Consider the following 20743-nt stretch of genomic DNA (forward strand, 5'->3'; position numbering starts at 1 on the left):
TAAACACTGTTGTTGAAGAACAGCCTCAAATTTAATACCGTTGAATCTTTGGAATTTCTTAATTCCAAATAATTTAAACGTCTAGATATTAATTGATATACAATGAATGAACACAATTTTAAATATAGATTTTAAACTGCGTGTTTTTATCTTTCGTAGTGCAAAATAATACAAACTGCAAATTATTATTTTTCGTAGTGTAAAATAATACATAACCTTGAAACACGAGAAGGAGAGCCTCGTGTTTTTTAGCGAGTCTCAATTTTCACTGTCAGTTATGAATTCTGCGATGCTTCTCACAAAACGGAGGTTACTAATTTCATTGAAATGTACGTTCACACGGCATAGAAGTCTATCAGAAGAACTATCATTATGTCATACTAACATATATGTCATACTTTCGTTCATAGAAACAATATATATAGATTTTCATTAAATTTTTGAAAATGATATCAGAATTAATTATTATATAATTGTCTCAGTAGATTAAACTTGGTTAAGATTACTTTCGCTGTAAGGTGAAAGGAATAATCATCCGCCATTTCAATGAAAGTACCATCATACAACTGAATATGTACTTAAACTATTCCTATTTCCAATATTTGCATTTTAATGTATCGAAAATTTAATTATTATTAAATGTTAGAAATAGCATTAATTATATTCTATAAGATTATTCCCAACCTAAAATTATAAGTAATTTGTTATAAGAGAATATATCTCATATACTTGGTCGATTTTCGTCTAACCTAAAAACCGGTATCTGTTCGATGTAACAAAGCGTAACAACGCATATTACTCCTGAGATAATCGATGATCGTCTGTAATGATGAATCATTTCCTAAATATGCGGTACACTACGCAAAATCTATTCTCCCTAAATCTCAACAATCGTACCGTGAGAACAAGTGCCGATCTCCAACGGTCGCGACAATTAATCTTTCCACTGTTTACTGGTAACCGAATCTCCCTAAAATATTTCTCACGTGATATACTGATATTTCCTTCATAATTATTCTCAACATTTAACTATGACGTAATAAAATAATATTCAAATGGTCACAGGAAATAATATCGTGTATGACCGGCGAGAATATATTTTTATTTCTTATCCTAATCGATATAAGTTTCACAGCGTGCTTTGAGAACAACGTCCTATAGATGTGTAAGTACACATATTCATGTGAAAATATGAAAATATGGTAATACATATTGCTTACCTTTAGCAGACAAAAGAAAATCGAAGGATTTGTTCTGAGAGTTAGTCCTCGGAGCACGTCGTACGCGTACACGAGTCGGAAACGAAGTGGCGCGGAATCAACTCGCCTCGCGACAGCCGAGAACCTCTCCTCTCTGCTTCAGCCAATCACATCCCTCCTTTGTACATATCCCCTCCCCGCCTCCGATCCTCTCCTAGGGACGGTCCGCGGTCCAGCCACGTTCCTTCGTTCCGTTGTTTCTACGAGGACTCCGGTTGCTACCTCGACTTTTTTCGTCCTAATTATTATCCTCCGCCACATTCTTGCGGAAACAAATGAAGAAGTTATTACATACAATCGAATATACGGCGAGTTTCAAGGTCTTAATTATCGAGCCCTAATAAAGTTCTTATAGTACATGGATTTATACGATATTCGAAGTTTACAAAAATTGTGGAACAGTAATGAGGCTACAGAATATATGATAATTTTATGGCAATATTTACAGTGGTTACAAAAAATATTTGTACACCCTTGTATTTATTATAGTATTTATTTACTAATCAATTAAGTCCAAATATATTAAGTTTTTTATCATTTGGTAGTACTTTCATGTAACGACTAAAACTTGATACTATGAAAATGAAATGTGAGACCTAATAAAAAAATGCTTCATTGGAAAATACAGGTATGTAAAAATATCTTTCGTAGTTACTGTAGATGTAATTTTTGGCAGGCGATTGAGAATGAGTATCTTGAGTATCTATAAGAATTACTCTTTAGTGGTTAAAGATGAATTCGAGAGAATAACAGTCGGTGATTAATATCGATACCCGAATCGATGAGATCGGATGTGGCTCGAGCCAAATTCAGTTGGCTGGCCTTTGAGCAAAGCACTACGCGAAAAGTTGAATGTTTATGAGTGTTTGAAAGAAATATAAAGTATGTGTGAGAATGTTTTATAAGAAATGTTTTATGAAAATTAATGGAACGATAGAACTTTGAACAACTATCGATGAATATGTATTTTTCTAATCTTTTTTATTGGTGAAACTTTTATTGCAAATATTTCTTGTTGAATGAATATTAATGTTTTTAAACGTTACTCCTCGTTTATTCTTTTTTCATGATGTCAACGTAAAGCAAAATATTTGCAATATTTTTCAATAGACGATGCAGTACAATGTGCACAATCGATAATCGATCTCGTTTAATTACACGATCGGCATATCGAAGTCAATGGCCTCGAAACAAAGAACCGACATAAAAGGAAGATAACTATTCGATTGTTACCCACCTCGAAAGATACAATAGAAATTTCTTTGATGCTTGTTTTAATTCTATTATAGTTCATTTCAAATAGTAAAAATAAGAAAAAAATAAATATTAAAATAATTAACATTCGCAGAGTATGTTATTACAGATAAAGACTATTTTACAATTTAATCATAATTTAATTCAGATCAGGGATCAATGAAAATTTATATTTGGGAATCAAAAGAGAAAAAGAGGTAAAGAATGATTAATCTCCAACCATTTATAAACTATAAGAGGTTCAGCAAAGTAACGCAAGATCCTTCTACAGAGGACAAGGTCTGCTCTCGATCTTATGAATCATAGCGTTGCTAAAGCGTATTCAGACCGTTCTTTCACCGTTCGTGCAAAAACGAGCATTGAAGTTCAGTGATCTGAAAAATGATTTCGACCAACTTCCGTGGAATTTCGAAATGACCGAGCTATAATCAGAAACACGTTTATGCATTATATCCATGTATGCATTTTATGCTTATTTGATATTTTAATGAGACCCCTGTACAAGTGTAAATGTAACGGTCTATAAATAACGGATGCCATATTCTCACCTGAGCTTCTTCAGCCGATTATGACGTCGTGTTTGTCGTCCGTGACACAACACGCGTATAAAAACACGTAATCTACTTGTAACGTCTACGTCCATTTAATTCTGCTATCTCCCTGCACTTTCTAAAACCATAAAAATGACGTCACCTATCAACATCGTTCTCAATCCCCTTACCTAATCCTTCAAAGTTATGATGGGATATTCCTGTATAAAAAGATCAGATGTTTTTGAATGAAAGTTTAATATTTTTAAGACGATTAATTTCTTAATTTGAATTTTAAATTAAATTTTAATTACAAGTTTAAGATCACAGAATTTTTATTAATATATTTTGCATTATCATAATTCGGTTTTAACTTTATAGGATTGTTGTTTTTCTGTAGGTAAGTACTCTAGTGTAATTTGTTCACTTGGAGTGCATTGGAATTGTTCCAAAATATTTATCCTTTTTATATTTTAAATTCGAAATTAGGCTAAATTACTGTCATTGAAATATAACAATTATGTCAATTATATTCCAAATTATATTTTAATCAAAATATTCAATCTGCTTGAGGTTAAATCTCATTGAGTTCTATTCCATGTATATTAAACGATTAAATTGAATATATTAGATAAATATAATAATTTCTAAATATAAAATGTATGTCAATTTTGATTCAGAGGAATATTTTTAATTTTTAGGTTTGTTTGTTGAACTTTTGGTATGCTTTGGTGGTGGACGGTCCGTTTCCACGTTGTTCCTTGGATTCCCCAGAATATATAGATCATGAAGCGTTTCCGGAGAACGGTGGAACTCCGGGAGTGTCGCCTGGCCGTTACGAAATCAGCTGTGCGCCTGTCGGTGCTTGTTGTAGGTCGCGTTCAGGACTCCCCTCGGCCTCCCTTCTGCTCTGTTCCTCTCATTCCATCTAACAAGAGAGTTAGAGGAGAGGGGATATTAAAGGTCGCCTCAACGTGGAGATCAATACGAAACCTACATACCTACCTTCCCTATCGGACCAATGGGAATGCCCAAAATGATCCTTTTCGTATCTATTAATTATCTTTTTATGTTTAAGAGAGTCAGTTTGATATAATTGCTCAATTTGCTTACTTTCTTAAAACTAAACAAATAATTATTCTTCTACAGTCTTATCAATTAAATCCTTCCTCTCAAATTGGACAATTTATTATAATTATATGTGTCCAATACACAATTATATGCATTATTTCATTAGATTCTAGATATTTCTAAAACAGCAAGTAATGATAAAACTTTTGATTTTTGATACAGGGAAATCATTGAACAGGTATTTATTCAAATACATTTATTTATTAAGTACTCAACATGATAATCAGGTTTTGGGAGATCTAGCGTGATATACAATCTACTCGAATACCTTGTTTTTTTCTGATAAAGCTATAGGAAGAATATTCCAGGATTTTTAATTATTTTCTTTCAATTAATGAACTCATCCTTTTGTTAAATACTATTGGAAGGTTTAAATATCTAACAAGGTCAAATTTATAATAGAATTCATACTTTTTAATTGGGAGTGTGTAATATACTCGAAAAGGTAACATTTGTTTTCATTTTCTATCTAAATTTTGATCGTAGTTAATACGTATATCAATCATTTAGTATGGACTTTTTAAAGAATGGAATTGAGCAACAGTTGATGGTTATAATTAGATAATACATATGTATGTGTTTTTTTTAATGAGTTTCACTTCTTCGACTTCACTTTCCACAGTTCACGTCGTCAATGTCATTTAGTGGTGGACAGTACGGAAACTTATTACCTGTAATCGATATGGCTGAAAATCGATCGGTTTCAAGGAACGATTATTGTGTTCGGGGAAGAGGTACGTGTGTAATTATCAGTGACGCGACGATATGAACGAGGAAGTTACCGATTGAAATCGATCTCGAAACGAAGGCAACTTCACACGCCGTTATTATTAAAAATATTCTAAAAATTCTGTCCCTCTACAACGTATTATCGTCATTAGAAGAATTATGTAACGCTTTGAGCTGGCCAGTCTGGTTGAGTTGACGAGAAAGGTTACGTCAATGGCCGGGGGGAAATTACTTTTCCTCGCTTGCCCGTTATTTTTATCCTAAGAACTGTTTCATGCCGTTTCCACCGTTATGGTTTAACGAGAACCAGACTCTTCCATTCAGTTCTCTAGCAAACAATCCTTTGCTTGTTTTGTAAACTTCAAAATGTCTAATTGTATATTATATATTAAATATCAGGTTCATGCTACTGAATTTAAAAATATTGTCATGAAATAATCAAAAAATATGAAGTAGTTGATATTACAATAAAATATACTCGGTAGATTGATACGGTAACTGGAATAGATTATAAATATAACATCGCCTTGTTCATACGAAATCAGTATTCCTCTTCTCGTATTTATCTATTCACTACTCACCTTCGACAAGTGTCGCCACAATAATCGTAACATGATATTGTAAAAAAAATGCTTCGGAATTATCTTCATGGACTCTTAAAGTATTATATTATATAAAGACATTAATATATTATTACAATAAAAATTAGAAAAATATTCTATTAATACTTAATCAAATTTTCTATTCACTTTTTTTTTCTTCATAATGAAATGTTTAAGTGATAAAGTAAATAAATTATTCTTACATCTTTATTACAGATTCAAGGATTTTTGAAGCAAGTAGAAAAGCAGCTATAAAGCTAACTTGGCTTTATAATAAAAAATAATCAAAATAGAATTGAAAACAAGTTAAAAAGAAAGATCAAGATATGGAACTAAAAATTATCAAAAGAAACAACTGGAAGACTAGTATAAATAGAACAACTCTAAGATAATTACTATTGACCTTAAATCGCAAACAGTGACCTTGAAAAAAAGTCCTCGAACCAAATACTATTTCTGTATTCTAGCACAATCGTCTTATTGCATTACACGAGTTATAACTGTAAATACTATACTACTAGTTTCAATTACATAAATTATTAATATCCACATTAAATACGTATTAAACCATTTTGTTTTACTGTACATAGGAATTTGATACTCTGGTTTCGTTCGTCATATGTTCAAGGATATAAATATAATACACATACATGTATTTGAAAGAAGGAAGAATATAAGAAGACGTGTAATTCATTTTTAAGGAAAATCAGGTATATCGTAGGCCAAGCAATGAGAAAATTGTCATTTGAATCGCATACGTAAGAACGTCGCGCTGCTTTAAATACAATACCATTACAACGACACTAATTCGCCGATTTAACCGTCTCAAGAGGCAAGCGACTTTATCGCGTGACTGGCACCGAGTACGACAAATATTTGTCGTCCAGTTTCTTCAGTCAGCGTCACACCTATCAGAAAGATGGCCATTTTTGCGAAGAGTAGCAAACGGAAAACAAAATTGTAAATCCTTTGTGATCCATAAATACGTAGTACGAAAATGGTATATGATGTTCGACCGTTGACTAAGGGCAGTTCTCAATGTCAATGTCTCAGCAACGATCGAGCACCACTGACTGCTCCGTAATTTCGACACGTTTGCCAGGAGCAAATCACCGGTGACCACCGTTGATGGCCACCTTGCTTATTTGTTGCATAATATTGGCCGACGATTCTACGTCAGATATACATACATACTTGCTTTCTGTGGAAATGTTCGCTCGTGCCAAGATTACCTACTGGCATCTCGAGCATGGAAAACATCCCTGCCAGACCGCTTCCTTATCGATCTTTTGCCGCGCTTTTATCGTTTTCGCTGAATCAATGCCATTCGATGGTTCGTCATTTCGAAAATAGTAGCACTGTCGTATTTAGTGTAGTGACGAGACTTTATTGGTGATTTAATCTATCTCTTTGGTTTTAATCTTCATCGGTAAGTGGAGGAGGTTTTAGTAAAGTGACACGGATGTGCTAATGATGAGAAAACAAATAATTTTAGATTTTACTTACTTCTTTACACGTAGATCTTTTGTATATTTTGCATGTTTCGAAAACTTCGTATATTTTCTTTCTTTTATCTGAATATCTGATATTTACACAACTTATCGATGAAGCAATTGAACTTGAAACCGAAAATTTTAACGAAGCAAAGTCTTATAAGTGAACGTGACGATCGGCACGTAAGATTTTTTATGCTACCAATCATTAATTTTACTTACATTGAAAAAATTATAAAGATTATATAAAGAACTCTTAGAATATAAAAACTATCGAGATCGATAAGTTATTTCCAAAATTTTTTAAAATTTTCATGCGTATATATATTTCTTTATTCTTCTTTTTTTTTAAATAGCTTCCCTTGATTGTTAGGAAAGTATAATAAGATTCTTTACTGTGAAATCTGTCCGCAGCAACTCGGTGAACTCATTCAGATCAATTGATGAGGCCGAGTTGATATGTTGCCAATGAAATTAGCCAGGAGGACAATTAAGCGCATCGTTGAACAAATCCTAGACAAACTTGTCGCCGTTGATGAACACAAACTGTTGCCTATAACTAGAGGAAATTCTACTTGGCTTTCTTCTACATTAAGCAATATGTCAATGACATAATGATTTAAATTCTACTGTTACAATACAATTATTGGAGAATTATTGAACATATCTTGATTGAATTTTTATGAGAATAGAAATCTATAGTAAAGAAGAAATATGAATCATTAAAGTCAAAATTATTGAAGAAAAATTCATTAAAAAAGTATCCATGTTTCAGCTCAAGCCCATTACAACATCAATAGAAGACCGATGTTGAGGAGGAAGATACAATTTTATGCTCCAATTAACTACAGATTGTCATCTACACCCCGTTGTTCAACACTGCAATAATATTATCATCAAAGACTCAATTGAATCGTTTAAAGGAACACCTTACCAATAATATCCTGATGAAAAATTGCGAGTAATCAACTGCATACGATTCATTATTTTAAGAAATTGCTATCTCTTATGCAAACTGCAATTATCTAGCGATTCAGCAAGGCTTAAATTTAGCGAGGAATTTCGCTAAGTCGGCGAGACGTAAAGGCTGGAGGGCCCTGCCGGTGCTGGGACCGAAATACACGACGATTATACCGGCGACTCCTCGAATTGTTTCTCTGCGTGTGGCTTTTTTCCCCTCACCGTTACAGATACGCCTCTGAAAATGTAAATCTTCGTGGCCGTAGTACAGTCAGGCATACAATTCCATCGTAAAGATTCTCTGTAGTCTTAACGACATCATCTTCCGAGAGTAGTTTTCTGGTTGTGGTTTTCTCTGTGTATTATGTTAAATTAACAGGATAATCACGTGTAACACGGATACATATATCATAGATAAATAATTATAAATAATATAGGTAATTTCGATTAATTTTAATTAATATGAAAATTCTACTCATAACATAAATAATATGAAAAGCAGAATAGTTATTGTTAAAGTAACTTTAGTTGAATTATTTTAATTTTTGTAATAGAGAAATTCTTTCTTGGATTACATATAATAAATGGAATTAATCAGTGAAAATATAAGTACATTATGTCCATTGTTACTCAACTTAAATAATTTTGACATTTGTATGTCATAAGTAATTCACAGATATTTCTGGTTTGAACTTTAGAAACACAGGCATTTGTCTAATTCTGATTGATTTATTATATGTTTCCTGAGAATCTGTAATATTTCAAGCATGGTAAGCAAACAGTAGAGTAAAATTCAGTGGATCAATAATTATTTTAGAATCAATATATTATTACAATAAACCATAAATAACATGTAAATTCTTTATCTAAGAGTTGTAGATAAGGATTAGAAGCAAATGATGGATAACACTAACTAAGCTATTTACGTATGAATGGAACCATCCGCATATATAATCTTTAACATTTTATACATTTTTCAATTACGTTATCAGGATGTATAATGAGTGTTCAACTTCTCAAAAAACAAGTTGCTTTCATAAATCCATTTATGACAAGATGATATAAATGATTATAAATTTCAAGGTAAATTTTGAAAAATAGCATTCTCAGCATTAAAATTTCTCTGTATATTTTAATTTATAGGGTTGATTAGTATGAATTTTGAATTCCCGTATTGAAGAATCGAGATTATCAAAAAGCCCCATAAACGATGTAAGAGAAGCGAAGGATGGAACGAACGGTCGCTGTATTTTAGTAAGCTGGCTGCAATAGTTTAAGTCTTAAGGCAAGTCATTTATGTCGCAAGGGATCTCACGTCTTAAGACATCGCTCCCTCACTGTATAGTGACACGAGTGGCCGTGAAATCGGCTACGTCGGCCATTCTAAAATCGTGCCAGAATTTCTTGCCAAATTTAATTGGAGCTCCGTCCTGTTTACCTGTGCGAACCCACGATCTTGAGCGTTTATCCATCTTTCCTTCTCTCTCTTTTTTTTTCTTTTCATGCCTTTGCTGGCAAATTTTCGATACGAGACAATCAGACGAAACAATGACTCCTTGATAACATGCCAAGGAACCTGATATTGCAAGGCTTAGCTCAGTTATTTAGTTATTTCTGCGATTAACATTTTGTCGCACAATTGCAACGTTCTCGAGAATCGTAAAATTAATCGTTTTATTGTTTTGTTTAAAGATCGACAAGCCATGACGAATCGTTGGAAACGAACAACGGAATATTTTGATTTATCTGACAAGCTGTGACAGGCATGATTTGGAGCCGTTTTATATCTACCTTTTCGGATCGTTAACGCTATAGATTGTAAGGGACGTACATATCTTTGTTGGTCCCGGATCGATGCTTGTTAATTTTAACAGATGTAGCCCACACCTGTGAATTTTGGTCGCTTATCGCTCCATTTTTTATCGCTTGATAAGCTTCAAATTTAGGCAAATGTTTCCTGTCTTGTGATAAATGTTCAGGTATTTTCTGTTTTTCTTTCATCGCGTTATTTTAGAATTGTTGAAAAAATTTGTGAAAATATGGAACAAGGTGTTTATAGATGAAGATATTTTAACGACAGAAGTGCAATTTCTGAGAATGACAATAACTTTATATGAATAAATATTCACTTGTCAAATCATTTTTTGGAAAGTATTGGTAATACCACCTTTCTCATTTTATTATGAAACTAGATAACTATTTTTAACTGTCTTATGGAAAGAAGTAGACACTCCTAGCTTTATTTTCAATTTTGTCTCATGAGAGATTGAACAGAGATAAATAAGAAAATTTTTATTAAAACACAGCTAATTCTAAATTCTTTTGCAATAAAGTGAGTTTCCTTGGGTTTTGTCTCTTACGTTAAATTCTAATAAAAAGTTAAAAATGAAAAAGGCTTTGTAAAACGAAGAATATGGAAGCTATACTATTTTTGTGCTGGTTAGAGAGCTTATAACAAGTTGAAGCGACTTCGAAAAATCGTTAAATCGTACACGTGCACCTACTTGTATTACGTCAGTAGTTCACGTAATAACTGCTAAACGATAATGATTTGTTAGCTTACAAGCTGATTGCAGCTTCTGTTACCAGGAGAATTACCTGCAAAATGATGATTTAATAACATCCAAATGTAGATTAAATTTTTTTCAAATAAACATTTCATATAAAATAATCTAAAATGTTTAAAACCTTTTTGTACCCACCTTTTTGTTTATAGATATATTGCAATTATAATATTTAACAAAAAGTTCCTCATCGTTTAAAATGCTACTCTTACTTTATATAAAATATATGTTAAAGAAAACTCGTTAATGTCTCTAAAAAGTACGTAATAAAGTTTATCACTAATTCGCAAGATAGGAACTTCAGACTATATCTCTAAATCAAAAAGATACAAGATAAGTGGCATTAAAAATCCGGAAGCTTATTTTTTAAAGCTTTCGAACGCTTTGAAGGTTTACGTTACGCAATCGTACATCGCTCAAAATAATCAGAAACTACGGCTTAAAATTTTATTACACGTTAAAACATTCGTGATACTTGAGAATCTTATATGTATTATCATTCCTAACAGTTGTAGACCACATTATTCGCCTGTAAAACAAATTAATTTTGTAAAATTAGCAACTTGTATCTTTTATGGTATTTTTTATGAATAATTATTAAATTAAAACTTTCAATTTAACCCAAATTCTACCCAGCTATAATAGCTTTATACTCTTAAAAGTTTCTTTTAACTTTTACAAAACTAAAACAAAACTAACCTCCTCAAACATATTAATAAACATTTTGACTGAGATAAAATATTTGTTTTACCATTGCAAAAAGGTCTTGTAAATACTCATCTCATATTATATAAAAAATATTTTGTTTAAACTCAATTAAACTAAATTATATTCATAAACACAATTAATTTATGTCAACTCAATTATTTCCTTAAACATAGCGAGTGACTACATTTGTAAAAATTTTAAATAACGTGTAACAATACTTATTCAAAAAAAGTGATTGTTCTTATATTCATCAAAAAGCAATTTTAATCCATCTACTTCAATTAATCCATGAAATTCAATTACTTAGCAAAAAATTATTTGAGGTTATATTTAAATTAAATCTATACGAAGCCAAAATTCTCGTAATATTCCTCAGTTTGTATCTCTCGTATTTATGATTCGCATAATAAATGCAGATTTTATCGTGGCCTTGCACGTTGCTCTTTCGGTGAAGCGCGCCAAATAATGTCATGTGCGACCAGGCTTTTGCGGAATCTCCGGTGTTTATAAACGTTTAATTATCCGTGGCCAAGACTTTTCGGTGAGCAGCGGGCTTGCCTATTACGATACACGTCGTTTGAAGTGCCGGGAAAGCTATGCGATCTATTTTCGAGCTTGAGGATTCGCTGTTGTCGGGCGGACACGCTCCGTCACTCGATCTTCCTCTTTCGATTCGAAGAAAGCTCGTCTTTCGCCGACTGCCTTCCTTTGCCACCCGCGAAAATCCTCTGGTCTATCTTTAGCAGTGTCTTCAAGGTTCTGGGAGGAGAGTGATAAAAAGATAAATTAGTTGTTTGCATGTAGTGACTAAAATTAATAATTGAAGTGATTAAAGATAATTTTAATAATAAATCAGATAAAGATTGTTGATTTGAAGAAAGAGTAATTGTGATTTGGATTTCTAACAGAAAAACTTATTCCAAATATCTTAATTACACTGTAGCCTGTCTTTGTAGTCTATTAGAATTTGTTATATTCGACAAAATTGTGTCTCTGATTTTTTTAAGTAAAAGATATTTATATTATTCTTGTTAGAAATGGTTCTTACTTGTATGTGTTTGTACAACATAATTAAAATGATTATATATATGTATCTTAATTTTCTTCCTATTTTATATAACAGTACTATTCCAATATTTTTTAGCTTCTTGAAAATATGATTTTGTGTATGGTTTACTTCATCTTGTTTTAAATAATTCATTATTTTTCATTCCTTCTATTTCCTAAAAGCATGAGGTAAAGGTAACATTTTTTCTGAAAGGAGGTTAGTTTCTATCGTTTATAAAAAGTCTGTCATATTATCAAATATTCATGCTATGAAATATTTTTCTAATTATGCTTTTACATTCGCATTCATGTTTCCTTTGACTTGAAGTAGAAAATATTTTTTCTCTAGAGACGAGAGTTAAAGTAGATAATTTTGTGGTGGCCTGTAGGTCGAGTCAGACTTTCATCAGTAAAGGATGCACCGTGCTCCTTTTATTCTGTTATGCCACATTCACTAGCTGCATTCTATTTCTCCCTCTTCAGCTAATTTCACGAGAGCTCGGTGGACTGACCTCACGAATGTTTGTCGACGATTGGCTGTGGTATTTTAAGCGATAGCTATATTTCTGCTACACTATACTTTATATGTACTTTAAAATTTATAACACTTTATGAATTGTGTGCCAATTTATTATACAGCGTTTTATACAATTAAAACTTTGTGTTGAATGAAATTACAAGTCATAAGTTGTATAGATTGCTGCTATTATACACTTAAAATTCCATTTTTCGAGTAAAGAATTACATTTCGTTCATCCTCAATTATTATTTTTATACTGATTAATCAAGTATTATAATGTAGCATAAGGTATGATGTATAATTTTATGTAGGTTATTAAAGCCTTTTTGTTTCATAAGTTGTAGCAAAATTTCAACAATTATTTCGAACTGTGATTGAATGAAAGCTTTGATTGTAATTATATATATTGTTTCCAATATTTCATTTAAGCAAAGAATTATTTGAAATTGTAATGCAATTGAATGCAATTTTGAAAATATGTTCCGTACAATTTTTATTAACCTTGAGAGTCTACGATTACGATACTTTCGAAAGAATCGGTAGATGCCTCCACCAAGCATTCTATTTCATTAAGCGGGTAATATAGATTTCTTCACGCACTAAATTCGAACTGATTATGTTCTCATAATAAAATTAAAAAATACGCCTTTAAAATAATTGAAATCAGTAAATAATCCATGAAGATGTTAATAATTAATTATTTCATTATTTCTTCCTATAAATTCACCAATGACACTGTATCAATTATCTTATAACGGATTTAAAAAGTAGAAGTATAAAGATTTAATGAATTCATAAAATTTTATTCACAAGAACTATGTATTTGTAGTGTAGTTTATTGAACTATATATACATAAAGATTTATCTATTTATTCAAAAATGTTTTGAAGAGTTTAGTACAGTGAAGATGTTGGTTCATATTGAAAATACAATGAATTTATACTTATATATTATTAAACTATACTTATTGTAATTTTGCTATTTTTCTTTGTAATTACTATGTATTTTAACATTAATTTACATGCTAGATAGTTTCAATAGAATTTCCAACAAACCTTAGACAATAAAAATTCCTTTCAGTACCATTCATATTTTGTACCATTATAAAAGGGCTATTAATTTCATGGTGTTCTCATTGTGAAAAAATCTGAAGAGAGAATCCCGGAGCGGAGAATTCCACGGATATCATGCCCTCACCAAAATCGAATTGACAATTAAGTATTTAGGGTGGCTGCGGGTCGCGTGTCAGGAAGAGTCATCTTCGCCAGCATGAACATACGTAAAAACATATGGTTCCTACATGGGGTTCAGAGTGCACAGTCCCTGAAGACACTTGATGAAACAATTTTATACGGAGTCCTCGACTGTCGCTGCTTTCGTTCATTTTATAAATATTTTAATAGAAATTCATATTACATTTAACAAATATAAATTTATAATTTCTAATTATAACTAACTATAATATATATATATAACTAATTATAACTAATTATAAATGTATATAAACATTTATAATTTCTTACAGTTTTAGATAACAAGAAATGAAAAGAAACGCATGAGGATCTTATAAAATAAAATTATAATACAAAGAAATTCAAATAATTCCATTTGTTTTTCTATTATATTCTTCAAATAGGCGAATGCACCCCGCTGGAGGTAGCCACCCACGTGCTATATTTATTTTTATTTTATTTTTTTTCACCAATAAGATATAACACTTTACCAAATGTCCTTCAGGACAAATTGTAAAAAAACCAAAATAAAAAATAAAAAAACCTAAAAAAAAAAAATAGGCGAATTAAATTATTGTCAAATAAATTCCCAATTCGTACATCTACATTTTAGTCTACACTATTTCACGTTGTAGCTTAATTTTGTCTCGCCTTGCCATAAAGATCGTGCGGTCTTCTACTGAAAGTAACAGGTAAAACAAGATCGTTACACTTATCCAGAATTCTTACATTAAATAAATTCTTTCTCATGATTGTGCGATGTTTAATACACGCAACAAATAGAATTAATCAACACAGATATCAGTATAATAATTGCTACTTTTCCTGTTAAATTCTTCAAATATACGAATTGAACCATCACGAAATAAAATTCTCGACTCTGAGATCTACGTTTTTATTCGAACAAAAATGTCGATTTCGAAAACGATCTCAGAGGGAGATTAATCTTGACAGCGGCACTTTTATGCGACATTTCTGGATATGGGCACAGTTTTCCACCGGAGCACCCAAAATTTCGTGTAATCAGATCTAAAGACGTCCTCGTAAATTCCCACCCGCAGTCCTGTTATATTATTGTACATAGATGATCTTATGCGGGATGATATAAACCTCGTAGCATGTATCAGAGTCCGAATTTCTCGTTCTCACGAAATATGAGGGCATAGGTCCTCGACTAATTGCTCGTCAATGTGCACTGTACCTTTCACAACGAATGTGTTCGCCCTCGTTTTGCGTGAGAATCTATAACTACGTACTTTAATATTTCATCTGTTCTTTTATCTATCCAGAGCTGCTTCTTAGACCTTGGTATAGCGATATTGGCTCATATTGAGAATACAATAAAAATGCACCTAATTGTTCAGCTAAACCTATTTTAAATTTGTTATCTTAGTTTAGTAACCATCTATTAATCCATTTAGTAATCTCTATATAATAATTTATTATTAATTAATTATAATGATTTAGTAATCTCTATTAATCCATCTTCTAGATAGTGTGAAGGGTTTAATATATTGAATTAGTATATTACTGTATAAGTATTTTTTTAGAGTGTATAAGTGTATTTATAATTTATAAGTATAAATATAATTATATTTAATTTATAAGTATAAATTTATAAGTATAAATATCAATATTTATAAGTGTATAAGTGTATACTGTATAAGTGTATTTTTAAGAAATTTGAATAAAATAACATTCTTTTGGATAAAAGTATGTGCGACCAATTTTTGGATAGCAATATTTATCTATATACAGTAAGAGGAACATTAAAAAATAATTTGATTTTCACAAAATTTCGCAGACAATCTTTAACTGATTTTATAAAAAGATATAGGAAGAGTTATGATATAATTATATATACTATAAATCATTTATGTACAAGTATATCACGGTGAATTAGAAAATGTATGAAATTAAAGAAGAATAAGATTTCCAGCGTAAATTTGAGGAGTATGATCTGTATTAGAGAATTTTAAATTGAAGTACGTAACTCTATAGACTGGTTTCAATATGTAAATCAAAGTATCATTACGAGAAACACCCTGCACGTGAATACAGAACGGGACAGCGACGGATGTGACTACGTCGGGTTAATAAGGATGCGACGTCATCAGGCTGCGACGTTACATTTTCTCCTTTGAATCACGATCTCCAAATCTAAAAGTGCAATTAAATACCAGCTTAATTATTATTACAATTAAACGAGACAATTTATGAAAAATTTCAACTCCGAAATTCTAACAAATAAGATTATCAACAATTTAATTTAATACGTTCTATAACATTCTACGATATACATTCTATAGCGTATATTTCATAGTATATATTCTACGCCCCCTCAACCTTCACATTTCATAATTAATAATCTAATCAATCTCATTCTACAGTGTACATTTCACTCCCCTTAACTCTCAAATTCGACCCTTATAAATATCTTCAATCCTTTCATCAATAATCTAATTTAGCTCATTCTACACCCTTCAATTCTCAAATCCTACTCTCTTCAATTTCGCGACATCCTAATTCAACTGTATTTTACATTCTTCGCGCGTTACTCTACTTCATTAACTCTACATCTCTGACTGATCTACATTTCATTGGCACGTGGCATTACCATTGTACTTCTCGAAGAAACAAATTACATTTGCCTCTAGTATAAGCTTATCTGTATTGCAAGAAAATGATAATGAATAAGCGTAAATTCTGAAGAAATTTCATAAAATATTGTAACATCCAACACCCATCTTTGTTTCCTTTTAATTTATAGAGTTAATGAGTATAACTTCTGCACAATATAATTATTGAAAGCGAAAGGCTTAAGTTACATCTACTCAACAGGTAGTCTCTTGCGAGCGATATACACCTGTTGCATGCACTCGACCCACGTGGTCTCATCCAGCATATTTCAAACGAGGAATTCATCTCCTGTATGAATCGAATCTCAGGTAGAATCGCAGCAACTATTGAATAGACAGTGCGCGTATATTGAAAATACTCAAGCTCTTTGTATCCGATCGAGGGTGGGGACCACCAGTATTTCTCCTCAAAACACATATAGCACATATAAAAGAGTCTTCGTCGTTGGCCATCTCTCTACGCTTTGACCCGTGAAATATACCAGCATGATATAAAGTGACTAATATCAATGACTGTTGCTTGTTCGCCAACGTTCCATGGGGGTGAAAAGAAGGAAAAAAAGCGAGAAAGGAACGTTTATTGTGATCTCGATCAGGAACCTCGCGACGCTCATGTGGGCACGTTAATTCTTGGGCCACGGCTGTCATAATTGCCTCCTCTGATGGCCATTATCCTGGTACCGGTGACGTTGTAATTTGTTTTGCTAGGGGAAGCTTAGAGAACATAAAGAGGGTGGAATTTTTCTGACCGATATAAGAGTTGTTTTTTTTATTTTTCATTAATTTTGATAGAAGCGATGAAATGATTTGTCAAGTAGCGAATTTTTTGCGATTCTGTTATTTTCTTAGAAACATATCTATTGCTTTGTATGTTTCATTTGTTATCTGATAATATAATAGATATTGTACCCATACATAACATAATCGCGTTAATATTGTACCCAAGAATTATCTACTATAATTATGAAAATAAATAAAAACAAAGTTTAAATGCTTCAACATAAGAATCGCGTTAAACAACATCAAACCTATTTTATCTTTGATATTAAATTTTATCTGAGATCATTTAGTGAGAAATTAAACAACTGAATCTACGAGACTACAATTTAACGGCTCTAGAGAAACATAGTAAATCTAGATAAAATAGCATTTTACTCAAAATAGTCACAAAAATACGTCTCAAAAAGACTCCATGCCCAAATATTATCCTTATATAAAACCAGTGTTTTAAACAATCTATGTATCAAATCAGTCTTGTACAACATTCTCCGATTATATCGAACTTATGTTTGGACTGTACTTTGAAGGAAGTCCTGAGAATACGGCGATATCAGCGCGAAAAGAGAAACGCGAGCATGGCTGGCGAACAGAGAGCGAAGGTTCCCCGTCGCCTTCGCGCAATTACGTCCAATTGAACTAATTCAGCTCAATTGACGTTAACAGGCTCAATTGGTCGGCCCTGCCAGCCTGGCCACACGGCAATACTATCCGGTCGGCATACCTACGACGTAAAAAAGAGCGGCTCGCGTGCAAAAAGTCGCTTCCAAACCCTCCTCTTCACCTCGTTTCCCTGTGTCGTTCGATCTAAATATACTTCTCAACAAGAGAGACTCTTTCCCTTTGTCTGCTTATTATCAGCTCGCTGCGTTCTCCATATATGTAAAAGCTTGTGTACATTATATATGTATATATATGTGGATTATATTAGTCTGTTCTGATCCAAAAAGTAAATATGAAAATAAAATATCGCATACCGCAAAAAATATGATATAAGAATAAAATATAGTATAGAAACAAAGTTAGAAAAACGTGAATATTGAAAAGTGGAGGGGTTCCTAATTTGAAATAAAAATTCTAAGATTCTAAGATTCTAATTTCAATAAAATTTCAATTATAGTATGAGAAAAGATATTTTGGAAAAATTGTTCTACTGCGTTCGTTAATTGATATTGAAAAATAATAGTATTGTGTATTTGAATTGTAAATTAACTTTAGGGATTATAGAATTATAGTTTTGTAAAAATTGTAAGATTACAGAAGGTTGTTGGAAAATTACTTTCTGGGTGTATGAGAGATGTAAACAGAAGTCTTAGGGGGTTGAAGAGCGAGGTATCTAAGTACAGTAAGTCAGAATCAAATCGTCATCCACCGTTGAAGGAGGGTATTATCGGAAGGGGAAGAGGTGGAGCCGAGAAACTCCTTCTATTCTGCTGGTAGAAATGGAGGGGGCGGAACGTATCGTGTCCATTTCGTTCTTATCTTTCCTCCAGGTCTATTCCCCTCTCTTGCCGCTTCGAAGTGGTTGGTGGGAGATAATTATTCTGTCTTCTCTTTCTTTAACCGCTGATATCCCCCACTTCGATAACAAGTCTTTCTCAGTTTGATTAATATTACATTTTGTGTTACAAAATATACCTTAATATTTTTTAACAAAAATTTAGTAATATATTAAAAATATTCAAATTTAATATTGTAATAAATAATAATAGTAAAAGTTTAGTACATAGAAGATTTTTGACTAACTTGTGAATATTGAATATTAAATACAATTTACATATAGAAAGTTTTTTATTATATAAAAATCATAATATTTACGAAAATTTTAAATAGCGCACATAACATTTTCATAAAATTAGCACTTAAGGAATTTATACATGTAAAATATTGTTAATGAATCATATACAAGAAATCTCAACAAGATAAAAGAATCACAACCTCATAGCTTAGATTAAATCATATCACTTGAATTCAAGATACAACAAAGTATGCTTTGTCATAAAAAAATAGTTCAGTATGTAACTTACAACGAACCATATCAGTTTCGAGTTAAGATATGTACTTATTTTTATCATACACAACTTCCAACAAAGAATTCTTCAACAATCACTACACACTTATAAGAACATTTTACTCACACGAACAACGCGATTCTTCGATCTCCGTTTCAAATTTGGCGCGCTCCGAGCTGTCACTTTCACCGGGAGCACGTGTTTCCTGTTGCACAGTCAAGGTAGCGTTGCGACTCGGCCAGGATCGGGCAACATCGTCCGCCAGACCTCGTGTACATCGAGAATCGTCTGTTTCTTCCGAGAGACTTCACTTCCCACAAAGTTTCACAAAACTAACCTAAAAAACAATTTCGTAAACAACGACAAACGTAACAATTATACAGAATGATCGCGTTTCTATGATTTAGATACGGATAGATGATACAGGACACGAAATTCTTGACAGTGTGAACGAGAAAAAGGGGTCGAAAAGAAAGTCGTGCAGAGGGTCAGTGCAGGAGGCGACCCGTTACTGCAGCCCGGCACCACCGGACCTTCACTTATATCGTCTCTCGGCTAATAACGCTAGTAATGTGATATGATTAGCTTAGTTGAGTTCAGTTTAGTTCGTATTCGTTCAATTTAGTGGTTCGCCAGCAAAATCACATCGAGTTAAACCCATTTAGGCCAGTTAAGTTACCGACTTCTCGCTCTTGCGCGCTTGCCGTCATCCTCCCGGTCAGCCGCCTCCTGCATCCGCGGATATCCTGCAAGCATGAGTGCGCGCACGCTCGATCACCCGCATTCAATCACCTTCAACTTCATTGAAGTTTGATCCAGTCGGTTCAGTCTGAATATAGAGGAAATTGAAGATTCTTGAAACTTCTGCTGCTTGGTTCATGAATTCTGTTTGAAGGTAGTTGAAGATTAGAAAGTCTGTGACAGAGAGTGTTGGTTAGTGGTAGAAATTTTGTGCGAGATGGTATGAGTATGAAGATTTGGGGATGTGTATTATTGAGTGATAATTATTTTGCTAAGGATTGTACTTTAGAATGATAAGATTCGTTGATTGTAGTAACATTTAAGAAATATGGTAATGTACAAATATAATGTAATAGATATTTATTGTAGTATATCAAGAAGTGTTGCCAGTGTACATTTATTTGTTAGAATAAAAAGAAACTGTCAGGATATAACCTGGTAGGTAGGTAGGTAGGTAGGAAATTGTTACCATATAGTGTGATCATTAAATAATAGATTACTAATATACTGTTATATTTTATTAATGTATCATTAACAATTTTTTT

At 32.3% G+C, this 20743-nt stretch overlaps 2 long non-coding RNA genes across 3 annotated transcripts; one reads left to right on the plus strand and one right to left on the minus strand.

The window, feature by feature from the left end:
- The first annotated feature begins 1334 nt into the window (after positions 1-1334).
- On the plus strand, positions 1335-10555 carry LOC132912192 (uncharacterized). Its single transcript, XR_009659155.1, has 3 exons — positions 1335-1887; positions 5722-6007; positions 6096-10555. It is a non-coding gene; the product is annotated as an uncharacterized LOC132912192 (long non-coding RNA).
- A 1112-nt stretch (positions 10556-11667) lies between these two features.
- LOC132912190 (uncharacterized) lies at positions 11668-20340 on the minus strand. Of its 2 annotated transcripts, none has more exons than XR_009659153.1 (2): positions 19584-20340; positions 11668-11989 (listed from the first exon to the last, which is right to left on the minus strand). It is a non-coding gene; the product is annotated as an uncharacterized LOC132912190 (long non-coding RNA). The 2 variants fall into 2 exon arrangements; XR_009659152.1 differs by lacking the exon at positions 11668-11989 and adding an exon at positions 15962-16189.
- Between the last annotated feature and the right edge of the window lie 403 nt (positions 20341-20743).

Source organism: Bombus pascuorum, chromosome 11 (genome assembly GCF_905332965.1).
Source record: "Bombus pascuorum chromosome 11, iyBomPasc1.1, whole genome shotgun sequence".
Taxonomy (NCBI): Eukaryota; Metazoa; Arthropoda; class Insecta; order Hymenoptera; family Apidae; genus Bombus; species Bombus pascuorum.